At 37.9% G+C, this 13,030-nt stretch overlaps 1 protein-coding gene across 4 annotated transcripts in view; it reads left to right on the forward strand.

Annotated features, from left to right (window-relative positions):
* The window catches only part of ATP10D (ATPase phospholipid transporting 10D (putative)), a 161,641-nt gene continuing 148,611 nt past the window's right edge, over nucleotides 1-13,030 (forward strand). For all 4 annotated transcript variants that reach the window (XM_054486838.2, XM_063663625.1, XM_063663622.1 and 1 more), the window contains exon 1: nucleotides 1-134. The gene's annotated coding sequence lies outside the window, so the exon portion shown is untranslated. The remainder of the gene's footprint in view (nucleotides 135-13,030) is intronic.

Raw genomic sequence — 13,030 nt, forward strand, 5'->3', positions numbered from 1 at the left:
GGGGAGGGGCGGGGCGTGGAACCAAGAAGTCCCTGTGCGCTTGCGCAGAGACCGAACTACCGCTTTCCCCGTGACCAGGGAGTCTACAGTTTGCAATGATGTGGCTGAGATACCCTTGTGCTGTTACTTTAAAGGTACATTTACGTATCTTTCAACGCAGTTTGTACCTTTGTTCAGGGTTCTATTGAACTTTCTCTGTGCTCTTTAGAAAACTGTCGAATAAAGGTAACCATCTTTTTGGGTGCCTGGGCATGGTCATTGTCCCAGAGTTTTAACGTAAGTCTCTACTAAAGTATCCTGATTTGCAAGGTAAATTAAGGTTTTGCCATGAGCAACGTTCTGTATATAGATCATCCTAGGGAGAAGGTACTATTTTCAGCCCCATTCGCAGAAAGCAAACGTGATTAGAGAAGTCACTAGGGTTGTCGGATTTAGCAAATAAAAATACCAAGCGTCCAGTTAAATGTGAAATTTCAGATAAACAATAATATTTTGTTCTAAGTATCCCCTAAATATTATATGGGATATATTTATACTGAAAATTATTTGTCCATCTGAAATTCAGATTTAACTGGTGTCCTGTATTTTATCTGGTAACCCTAAAAATCACTGACCTAAGTAAGAGGCCCAGTCTGAAGTTAAACAATCAGTCAGACTCAAGAGCCATGCTATTAATGTTGGACTAAGCTCAAAGTCCAACTTATCCTTTCTGTTATTTCTTATTACAGCTGTTACTTTGATCAGGTGCTGAAGAATTCAATGGTGGTAAAATGAGCATGTCCTGCAAAAGCGGATAATAACTAGTAGACCAGAAACAGGAATTACAATCTAATTTATAAATTTAATAATAAAAGTGGTGCAAAATGGTGACGCCGAAGAGAAAGTATTCAATCTATGGGCTACGCAGAGAAAAACTCATTAGCAGCATTCTAGGTTTACTTCCTACATCCTTTCTCTGTGTGCCTCAACTCTTAAAAGGTGAAGTCAATTTCTTTCTCCCATGAATTTTCATGGTATTTTAGCTGTCCCTCACTTATTTACCACTTTCTAGTTCTTAATGCAGATAGATGCACAACACTCATTGCCCTATCTTAAATGTAATTGTCTTAAGATACTTTGTGAATAGGAGCTCCCCTAGTAATAGTTAAAATGAGAAGTCTGGAAAACTACTTCACCTGAGTCTTTCTGTAAATCTAATGATGGGTAAGGTCTATTTTGAGAAAAAAACTTGAATTTTATGTATTATAATAATTGGGAGAAAAATACTTTCAAGCATCTACTATATGTCAAACCCTTCATATATTTTTATCTAACTAATTCCTGCTACAACCTTGTACAGTGGGTATTACAGATGAGGAAATAAACTTGAAGTAATATATTTTGTAAGGTCACATAGTAGTTACAAAATCACTGGTCTGAGGCCAGAAATAGTGGTCTCAGTCTGCATGCTTGACTACCCCTGCTGAGGAACTGAGATGATATGGCTTACCTAAGGCCACGTAACAGATGACTAAATAAGGTAAAATGTTCTTTTTACCTTATGTGTGTAATCCAAGAGGTTTTCAAAACATATGTCTGTCTCTTGTAGTTCCATCTCTACTGGGTATATTCTGGTCTCCATCTCCCAAATCTTATTTGTACTATAGCAATCTTTAAATGCATGAACTCTGGAGCTAAACTTCATAAGTTCAAACCCTGGCTCTGCAAATGACTATGTAATATGGGCAAACTATTTTCACTTCTCTGTGTTTCTCATTCCTTACAACTGTAAATTGTATAATTGGTTATAATGACAGCCTAGGATTTACAGGGTTGTTGTAAGTTGATATATGTAAAGTTCTTGAAATGAAGTCTGGCCTGGCACATAGAAAATTGTATTATATTCCCTTCTGTGTGGACTTCTTTGCTCTACTGTTATCTAGCCAAAGTCTAGTGGGTTCCAGAAAGTTACCCTCCTAGTGAACTGTCACTGCCTTAGAGATGTGATCTGCATCTGAAACCCAACTAGCCATCTATATAGTGCTGTATAGGTGATGTAGGTCAGTGCTAACAGTTGGGAGAGATGTACAAAGATCTTAGGTAAACCGCAATGTGTGCGCTTGCTGAGCTTAAACTGGAATTCAAGCTTGCTATTTGTGAAATAATTTGGTGCTCTTTTTCTGAAGTTAGTTTCCTTGAGATTTTTTGTTTTGAGGTGGAAGGAGGAAAGAGTTTTGTGCGCCATGCCTTGGGAAATTCTTTCATTCACTCATTCTTTAACAATTGTTGATTAAACATCTACCATTGATTAGATGCTCTAATGACTCTGGGAATGCAAGCAGGGGACAATAATTTACTTTCTGGTTTCAGGGGAGAAGGAGTGCTTAGATAATGAACAAATAGACAATTAAGATGATGAAATATACTGAGAAGTATCTTTAGGAAAATAAAACAGTAATGTAATAGAAAGGGATGGTAGAAATATACCTTAGATTGGTCAAAAAGCACCTAGCTAACAAATGGCATTTATACTAAGGCATAAAGCCTGAAAAGACATGAAAGCAACATCTGGGGAAAAATAGTTGTGAGCAGAATGCAGAGGCCCTGAGGCAAGAGAAAGCCTGCCTTACTCAGCATAATGAATCAAGGCCTGTGTGGCTGGACAGGCCTTGAAGATGCCAGAGATGTGGGCATGGATTTGATAAAGAAGCTACCAGAGATGTGGGCATGGATTTGGACCAGTGAATTGACATAATGTGGTTTACATTTTTAAATGCTTATACTATGGAAACTGGAAAATAGTTATACTATGCAAATTATTTTTCAGTAAACTGGAAAATAGTTATACTATGCAAAACAGATCTTAGAGTGCAAGAGCAAAAGAAGGGGAATCAATTTGGAGACTACTCCAGACTTATTCTAACTAATATAGAGATTAGAGTTAATATGGCCTAGTTTCCACCCCCACACTGTAGAATTCCAGGGGCTTAGTGATAGATGGTGGTAGCAGGAACTAGATACAAATGGAAAGAGTCAAAATATATTTTGGAACTAAGACCCATAGAAGTCGATGGTGGATTGGATGCTTGTGGAAGAGAAAGAGATGCTTGTGGAAGTGAAATGCAGACTAAAAGAGATAGTAAAGCATCTGTCATCCAAGCCAGCATGAAGTTTTATGGCCTGAACAAGAGACAGAGCCATAGACTATAGCTTCTTTGTTGGTGAAAGACGTTTTGAGGTGCAATGGTGTGGTGATTAAGTGTACAGGGTCTAGAGTCAGACAGACCTGGATTCCAGTTATGTCTCCACCACTTACTAACCACATAACCTTGGACAAGTTGGATAAACTCTCATACCTAAGTTCCCTCTACTGAATATAGGGATAAAACTACCACATATTTAATAAAGTTGTCCTGAAGTTCAAATAAAATAATGTCCATATCCCAGCCTCCCTTTCATCTGGGGTGGGTGGTGTCCAAGTGCTGGCCAATAGGATGGAAATGGAAGTGCTATGTAGCACTTCTCAGTACCTTTTATTTAAGAAGAACCCAAATGTACCATTTGCCTTTTTCTTCTTTGTTTCTGCTTCCATCTTGCTTCCTAGAACTCAAATGATGCTGTTTTTGGACAGGGAGGTCATAGGCCAAGCACAAAGCGGCAAAAGGGTGGAATTGAGGTACCTGACATTGTTGAACCCATGCCTGATGCCACATTAGCTCAGGACTACCTACATGGACATCTATGTGAAATACTACCCTACTTCCCCCCTATTTAAGCCTTTTTTATGGCGGGCTTCATGTCAGTATCCCTCAGTCTGATCCCAACTAATATAAGCATTGTAGTAAATGACTCCTAATTTGCATCCACGGGCCTGTAGTCTTGGGTTATACTTGTGATCTCAATGGTAAAAATTAAAAGGCAAAATTATAAAATAGTAGTGTAAATTTTAAAAATAGGCATTCCTATACATTGCCATTGGCAATTTTTCTAGAGGGTTTTGATTGCATTTATAAAGTTTTCTACACGTACATACTCTTTGACTTAGAAATTCCTGTTCCAGGCCGGGTGTGGTGGCTCACGCCTGTAATCCCAGCACTTTGGGAGGCTGAAGTGGGTGGATCACCTGAGGTCAGGAGTTCGAGACCAGCCTGACCAACATGGAGAAACCCCATCTCTACTAAAAATACAAAATTAGCTGGGCATGGTGGCACATGTGTGTAATCCCAGCTACTTGGGAGGCTGAGGCAGGAGAATCCCTTGAACCCCGGGGGCAGTGGTTGCGGTGAGCCGAGATTGCACCATTGCACTCCAGCCTGGGCAACAAGAGTGAAACTCCATCTCAAAAAAAAAAAAAAGAAATTCCAGTATTCCAGTTCCAGAAATACATAAGAAAAAAAATATTTGGCTCCAAGAATATTCATTTATACATTGTTTACAATAGCAAATAACTAGTAATAACTTATTGGCTTAATAAATGATATTATAAAATGAAGCCACAAAAAAGTAATTTTATATAAGAATATTTAATAGAATATAAACTTGCTCACAATAACTATTGGGAAAAGAGTTATGTTTCAAATCTATTTGTTCTGTGTGATCCATGGTGTGCTGGGTATCTGTGTGTGTGTGTATGTGTGTGCATGTGTAGTGTGCAATTTCCTAGACACAGGAATATACAAAATTTTAGCAATGGTTTTCTTTCATTTGGGAGATTATAGATGATTTTGATTTTCTTCTTTTAGTTTTTCTGCATTTTTAAGTCAAATTTTTATTTAAACATCTTAAATATTTTAAGATAGCTGTGATAAATTTTGACTCTAATGATTCACTTTGATTTTGCTTTCAAACCCAGGTCTTACCTGAACTCAGCCCGTTCCTCCAGTATCTTGCTAAACATCACCAACAACATCCAATTACACTGATGATAATCTGTTTTTTACCCCATTCTCTACAGCTGCAGCCTCCATTGGAATGGAATTTGCCTTGCTAGTTGTTGAGTTGTCTTAGGCACTGCATAATATGAATCCCTAGAGTTCTAGCCTGCTGATAATCGCTAAGCAACCACATATTTTAGTTTATATTACAGCAGCCTCTCACTCTTTATTCCAATGTCTGTATTAGGCAGCTGGTTAATTAGTTTAATGGTTAATTAGTTCAATAAAACTGCAGAATTTTAGAAGTTTAACATAATCTTCTTCGTCTTTGTGTGTGTGTGTGTGTGCTTACCTAACAGTCTGATGTATATAGGTGCAGGCATTTAGGTGGCTCTTCTATTCTCTAAGACCTCAGAATTCTCTTTATTCTGGAATTGGTTGCATATGAAAGAGGTAGAATATGAAGGATCACGGAGGGAGTTTTTATGTGCCAGACCTAGATATAATGTGTATCATTCCTGCCTGCATTTCATCACCTGGAACCCAATTTCATGGCAGCATGCAATTGTAAGGAAATTTTGGAAATATAACTTAGCTGTGTGTGCAGAAAGAAATGAAATTTAATAAATGTATAGTTGTTTCTACCACAATCATGCCTTTTAAAAATAAAAGAGAATTTCTCATAGAAGAAATCCTCATATAAACACTGTAAACAATTGTCTTCCACATTTTCATGAGGAGCCATAATCCTTCATGGCTTGCACTTACCACTAGCAAAATATAAAACTGGGCTCCAACTAATATTTTGCATCTGCCTCAAAAATGTATCGATTCAGATTTGTATTAAGAGGAAAATCTGAGAGCCTAGTAATCCAATCAATCCCTTTTCATTTTATTGCCACAATCACGTTAGATTAAAATTTATAATTATAGCAGTTATATCTGAGAGAAGTCAAGGAGGTGAACTTGGCTGGCTGTTTAGGTAAGCCTCTGGAATATACTAATTCAGAATTAGGGGTCTGTTTTTCAGCTTTTTAGGTCCCCAAACTTGAGCTTGTCATTTCATTCAGAAGAGACTGACTCATTGTAACCAAACTCTCAAGAGACTGATTGATAAACCAGAATGTCACAGAGTAGAAATTGTTTTTCTGTAGGATGCTGTATTCTGATCCACAAGTTCTTTTAGTCAACCAAATTATAGATCATAAGGAGGCTCCGTGAATGTAAGACTGAATGAAAGAAAATGGAATAGACCTAAATTAACTTTTTTCTTTAAATTGTCATGACCTAATGGCCCTGTTTCATTCCAGGGATATTTCCAGTGAAAGAAAGAAGAAAGCATCCTTTTCTCTTGACTGTGCAGAAAAAAAGTCTATGTTTCTTTGATTCTCCATTTTACTAGATGCCATACCTTTGTAATTACTTCATGTGGAGTCTTGACCAAGATTCAGGAAATACTAGAGCTTTCAGTCCCAGAAGGTTACTCTGGGCATTACTAGTCCCCATCATTATGAGTTGAGTTTTACTAGTTAATTTCAGATGAAAAATATTTGTCTTTCCCCAAATTCTGGGGTTATGTATTTTACTACCTATGAACTGACAACTGTATCTCCAGTAATTACAATTTCCAACAAAATGTTATAGGAATAAAGAAAAGATATTAGTTCATTATTCAGAGTTTATGTTATCCTTTAATAAAAAGAAATGGTCTGTATTTCTTCTTTTCACATTTATTTCCTCAGTTCAAACCTGCTTTTCAGGTTATCCTATGACTTGAAGTTGACTAATTTGTTCACCTTAATTAGTTGTGCTGCAATATATATGTAATTAGTTATTTGCATTGCAATCTGCATAAAATTATTCCTGTTCATAAACTATTGAGAGGAAAGGGGCTTAAAGTTCAAAGGAGTTTAATTACGGTCTTGTAACCATATAGAAAATATTTGAATGTTACTTTAGCATTGGCTGTATTGCATTAAAAGAAGTTATGAATGACGAATTGGCAAAGATTTGCAAGGTGATGAGTTTAATCTTGTCTGTATAAACCTAGACAGATTTGTTTGCCTATAAAAACTGGTTCTTAGAAATCAGTTTGATAAGTGTGTCATTTCATTCTGGTCAATGAACTTAATAAACTGAAGGCCTTTGTCTTTCTTTTAGGGCATTATATGTAACTCAGAAATGTTGTTAACACCTCTTTATTTCATTATATTTTTGTAGATAAAAATAATCTTGTAGCTTGAGCCACTTAAGATCTCCATTAAAGAGATCTTTAAAATAAATAGATATTTTGATTTAAGAAGAGCAATAGAGGGAGCCCATAACATTTATTTCAGTGTAGCACTAAAGAAAACAATACATTAAAAGCTGAAATCGCTCTGTTAAAGTGAAATACTTAATGAGCTGCAATTTTGGACCTAAGATGTAATACATGCTATAACCTCAGGGGCTGGCATTCTTTAATGGCACACCAGGTTTTCAATTAATCTTTCTGGTGAAGGTTCTGTGCGTGTAAAACCTCCTGCCTCCCAATTGCTACCCCTTTTAAGCCCTGTATTTAGAACCACCACATCCGTAAGCTGTTAGGATTTCAGCCAGTGGTTCTTAGTCAAAGAAGCACATTCGTCAACCCAGGGAATTTTTGAGTATTGATTTTTAACTTTAAATGTGTCACACTTTTGTTTTGTACTTTTTAAATAGCTTTATAATTCACATACCATAAAGTCTACCCATTTAAAATACAGGTTGGCTAAGTCTACTCAAGCAAGGTTTTCTAAATTGGTATAGGAATGCAATTATCACTATGTCTCCCAAAATGATCTTTAATGCTTGTTTGTAGTGGACACACGGGGAGCTTTAAAAAAAAAGGAAAGAAAGAAAGAAAAGGTCATACCCTGCAGACAGATACTGTCAGAGTCTCTTTGACTACGAACACCAATGTTATGTTACTGCTGTTACAAAACTCCCCAGATAATTTTGACATAAGTCAGTGTTGAGATACAGTGATGTGGACAAAACTTCATAGAAAAGATGAAGATCTGGAAAATGCAAAAGTAACCTTTTACTAACCAAGAGATCACCTGGCTTAGACCAAATGTTGTCACAACAGCAGCAGCAGCAATAACAAAGGAGGCCTTTAGAACATTTAGAGAATGGTGGTTTTCTGATCCTGGACTTTTGTTACTATTGTTTCCTTTGCCTAGAATCTCCCCTCCTTCTTCCTGCCGCTCTCTCCATGCACACCTAGTTCGCCTAATGAATTCAGACACAACTCCCAGAGAACTTTAATTGCTGTCTCACCTGTGTTTTCATAACTCTTTGAATAAACATCTATTATAGTCCTTATTGCATTATAGCTGTTTCTTTATATTCTGACTTTCCCGTTGTTCTGAGAGCTCCTTGAAATGCAGAGGCCATGTCACATTCGAGTGTCTAGACAGTAACTGGCACAAAGGTGACTCCCAAAAAGTGTTTGTTGAATTCAGAAATAGAAGAGGTGCTTTAATAAACTGTGAAGGCCGGGCTTAGTGGCTCACGCCTGTAATCCCAGCACTTTGGGAGACCGAGGCAGGCAGATCACAAGGTCAAGAGTTCAAGACCAGCCTGGCCAACATGGTGAAATCCCATCTCTTCTAAAAATACAAAATTTAGCTGGGCGTGGTGGCAAGCGCCTGTAATCCCAGCTCCTCGGGAGGCTGAGACAGTAGAATCACTTGAAACCGGGAGGCGGGGGTCGCAGTGAGCTGAGATCTCACGATGGCACTCCAGCCTGGGCGACAGAGCAAGACTCTGACTTGGGAAAACAAACAAACAAAAAAAAACGATGTAAAGGGTAGGCAGTGATTTCCAACCTTGACTGCAAATTAGAATCCACTGAGGAGCTTTTCAAAATCCCTATGACCAGCTCACACCTACACCAATGAAATCAGAATCTCCAAGGGTTGGACCCAGCAGTATATTTTCTTTACATCTAATTCTAATGTGCAGCTGAAATTGAAAATCAAGGGCATAAAGCCACAAAGGATGGTTCAAAATTTTATCCTTGACCAAAATATCCTGGCTCTATTGCCTAAAATATTTAAATTATTTGCTGTTACATTGCTTGGAAGGAGCTCAGAAATACATGTGAATTAACAGATAGCTGTTTTTAAAATATATGAAAGCCCCTATGATACTCAAGAAAGAACTGGCCATTCATGTAAGTCACTGAAGTTTTGATTATGATGACTTTCCTTTTGACATTTTGTTTGAAGAACCGTTATGAAATAGGAATCTTGATTGGGGTAGAACATTGAAAGTGTCAAAACAGAAATTGTATTGGACAATGTTAAACAGGCAAGGAAGACTCTATTCAACATTATTCCAATAGGGGAGAGGGGCCAGAGCTCAATCCAAACTCAACACCACTGAAACCAAGGACAGTAGGATTTCTAAGTGTTGGAAGTGAGAGGGAGTGTATAAGTTATATGTGTTTACTAATTGGCTTTACTCAAAAGAAGAGTAAATTTTCCCATATCTTTGTGACAAGATGCAGTTTTACAACTTGGAGGAAGGTACCCACCAAAGTTATGAAAGATAGAGTGACTATCTCATTTGCTGATTACATTTCAAAGACATGGCTCAAAGGTTCTTGAGAAATACATTTGTAAGTTGTAAAACTGACAAGAGACTGATTAAAAGATTTATATTTCAAAGAGGCAGAGAAAATATGTTACAGGTTTTCTAAATATGCTGAACAAAAATGGAGGTCAGGGGTCTAGTGTCAGGGAAGAAGCCGATCTAAAGTTTAGTCAAGCTGGGGAATGTTAAGACAGTCTTGGTCAAAGTCAAATAAATAGGTAATTTTGAAGAATGTAGATGGGCCAGAAGGGCTATCAGAGAAATTCCTCAACAATGAGCTTGCAGCAGCAAAGGTTAGCATGAGCGTATTCGATCCTTGGGAGAACCGAAGAGGAAAATTGGAAAAGGCCTGGAGATAATTAAAGTATTTTGCAGATTTTCCTTGCATAGTCTGGTTTATATCAGGAAATTAAAAAGGAAACACTTCCTTCTGTACTTTCTTCCTCCTAAAGGAACTCTCAGATCCACATTCCTACATAAGATGTGGAACTATATATTGGCATACCATATAACAACCATGCACATAAGTTAAAATGCAAAAAAATTACAAGCATATATATGTGTATATTTTAAATAATCTGGAAGTTTACATATGTACATGTAGCTTCTGTCAATGAGACTTGGACTGGTGTTGAGGAGGACTTTAGTGATATCTATAGTATTTCATCAAAGAAACAAGAGAGGCCGGGAGTGGTAGCTCACACCTGTAATCCCAGCACTTTGGGAGGCTGACGTGGGCAGATTGCTTGAGTTCAGGAGTTAAGGCCCAGTCTGGGCAACTGGGCAACATGGTGAAACCTATCTCTACAAAAAATACCAAAAAAAAAAAAAAAAAATTAGCCGGGCGTGGTGGCGTGCACCTGTAGTCCCAACTACTGGGGATGCTGAGGTGGGAGGACGGCTTGAGCCCAGGAGGAGGAAGTTGCAGTGAGCCAAAATCTCGCCACTGCACTCCAGCCTGGGTGACAGAGCGAGACCCAGTCTCAAAACAAAACAAAACAAAGAAACAAGAAAGAGATTGGAGGCATAAAATCCAAAATGGTAACTGTAATTCATTCTGAATTTCTGAATGGTAAGATAATATTAATTTGTTTTATGGACTTTGTATTTTTCTAGATTAGTTAAATTCCAAAAACAAAATAAAAATAAAGACAAATGTCACATGATGGGTCTAAGCCAGGAGTTTAGAAGAAGGAGAACTCACTGTCAGGGTGATCAAAGACCTTCAGGTAAAGGAAGAAACAGGATTTGGGAGATGGGTTCAATATCCATAGGCAGAAATGGATAAGCACGGCAATTTAGTTGGAAGGAATCACCCAAATCAAAAAGACAGATAATAAAACCCAATGTCAGTATGTATCCAAAAATGAGTAAATTTCTAAATCAAAATTTGATGGCAAGAATAAAGACATTTCTATTTATAGTATCATGAGGAATGTTCAGATCCAGGGGGATGCAGGTAGAATTTTCTAATATAGCCCTTTTGTTGATATTGTTGCTAAATTATAGGAAACAAAAACTTGGACAGATAATTACCGTCTTAGAAGCCAAACTAACCTCAAAAGGCATCTAATCAGACTTCCTATTACAAAAGAGGAAACAGAGGTCCTCAGAATTTGAAGTCACCAGTGGTCAAGTCCAATCCAGACTCAAGCACTGGCTATCGCATCAACATCATCAGAACACAATTCAATAGAGCTAATCAAGTCTTGACTTTCTTTGGTAGTAAAACAGAGCTGTCCACTTGACATGCTGGAACGTAGGGAGAATGGGGAACTATATATTGGCATACCATATAACAAAAATTATATGCTGGAGATAGTACCTCTTAAAAATTAACAGAAAAAGAACACAGACACTTGTGTAAATTCATTTTTGTTAAGCTCATTTTATTCTAACCTGTTTTTATGCAGAGAAATATTTTCCAAAATATCAAATGAATTTTAGCACAGATTAAACTATGTAAATCAAGAGCATATAAAAGGATAATATAAGCCTTCTCTCAGCATTTGTAAAAGCTGGTTTAATAAAAGGCACACACACATGAAAACATTGTCAAGAATTCTTACAAAGGGCATATGCTAATGATGGCAAATGGATTTTGTACAAAATAATAGCCTATCAAGGGACAATGTAAAGAACCACTCAGAATCTAGCAGGCTAGTAGAGTACACTGCACATAATAATTGCCCTTTTATAAGAAAAGGAACATAGCAAAATTTGAAATTGTAAAGGAATTCATCACCAGCGTTCTTTAACAATAAGCTTCTCTAAGGCATTTGAAATAAAATTTGATTTATGGAACTTCAATAAACACATCATTTTTAAGAAACATCATTTTGGTGAACAGAGTAATACATATTTGCCTTGCTCTGCGCTTACTGTGAGTTCAGGAATTGTGTCTTCTAGATGACAAATGGTTCAAATTAGTCTGAACATGAAACATGATAGGCTGGGTGGATTTAAATAATAGCAGTAGTCAATGCCAGCAGGTGCCAGCAGAAGCAGTTTCAGATACAGCAAGGGAGTCAGCCTCTTGGGGGGTCTGGGCAGCCCTCCTTTCTGCCTCTTAACTCTGCCTGCCTGGCTGACAAAGGCAATAGTTAGGATGTTTTCTAGATTCTTCCCTTTACTTTGTTTTTGGTTTGGTTTTGTTTTTTTGACCCAGGGTCTAGCTCTGTCAGCCAGGCTGGAATGCAGTGTTGTGATCACTGCTCACTTCAGCCTCAGATTCCCTGGGCTCAAGTGATCCTCCAGCCTCAGCCTTCCCAGTAGCTGAGACTATAGGCAAGTGCCACCACACCTTGCTAATTTTTAATTTTTTGTACAGATGAAGTCTCACAATGTTGCCCAGGCTGGTCTCAGACTCCTAGGCTCAAGGAATCCTCCTGCCTCAGCTTCCCAAAGTGCTAGGATTATAGGCATGAGCCACCACACCTGGCCTGTTTTTATTTTTAATGTGTAGTTATAGTTTAAAGGAAGACTCATGTACACACTTGTCATGGTTAATTTTATGTGTCAACTTGGCTGGGCCACAGTACCAGATATTTGGTCAAACATTATTCTAGATATGTCTGTGAAGGTATTTTTTAGATGAGATTAACATTTACATCAGAAGACTTTTAGAAAGTAGATTTTCCTCCATAATGTGGGTGGGCCTCATCCAACCAGCTAAAGCCCTTAATAAGCAAAGACAGAGCTCCCCCTCCTATCCGCACCCCCGGCCCCACCTGCGAAAGGGAAAATCCTGCTGGCTGACTGCCTTCTAATTGGAACTGCCACATCAGCTCTTCCCTGGGTCTCCAGCCTGCTGGCCTACTTGCAGACTTTAGATTTAATAGCCCCACAGTGTTGTGAGCTAACCTAAAAATAAATATTTCTCTTTTCCTATACTGACACATACACACACGCACACATTCACACACATCCTGTTCTTTCTGTTTCTCTGGAGAACCCTAATATAACTCCACTGAGTTTAAGAAATGGTAGAACATTGGCCAGGCACAGTGGCTCATGCCTGTAATCCCAGCACTTTGGGAGACTGAGGCAGGCGGATC

The sequence above is a fragment of the Pongo pygmaeus genome, chromosome 3 (genome assembly GCF_028885625.2).
Source record: "Pongo pygmaeus isolate AG05252 chromosome 3, NHGRI_mPonPyg2-v2.0_pri, whole genome shotgun sequence".
Lineage (NCBI taxonomy): Eukaryota > Metazoa > Chordata > Mammalia > Primates > Hominidae > Pongo > Pongo pygmaeus.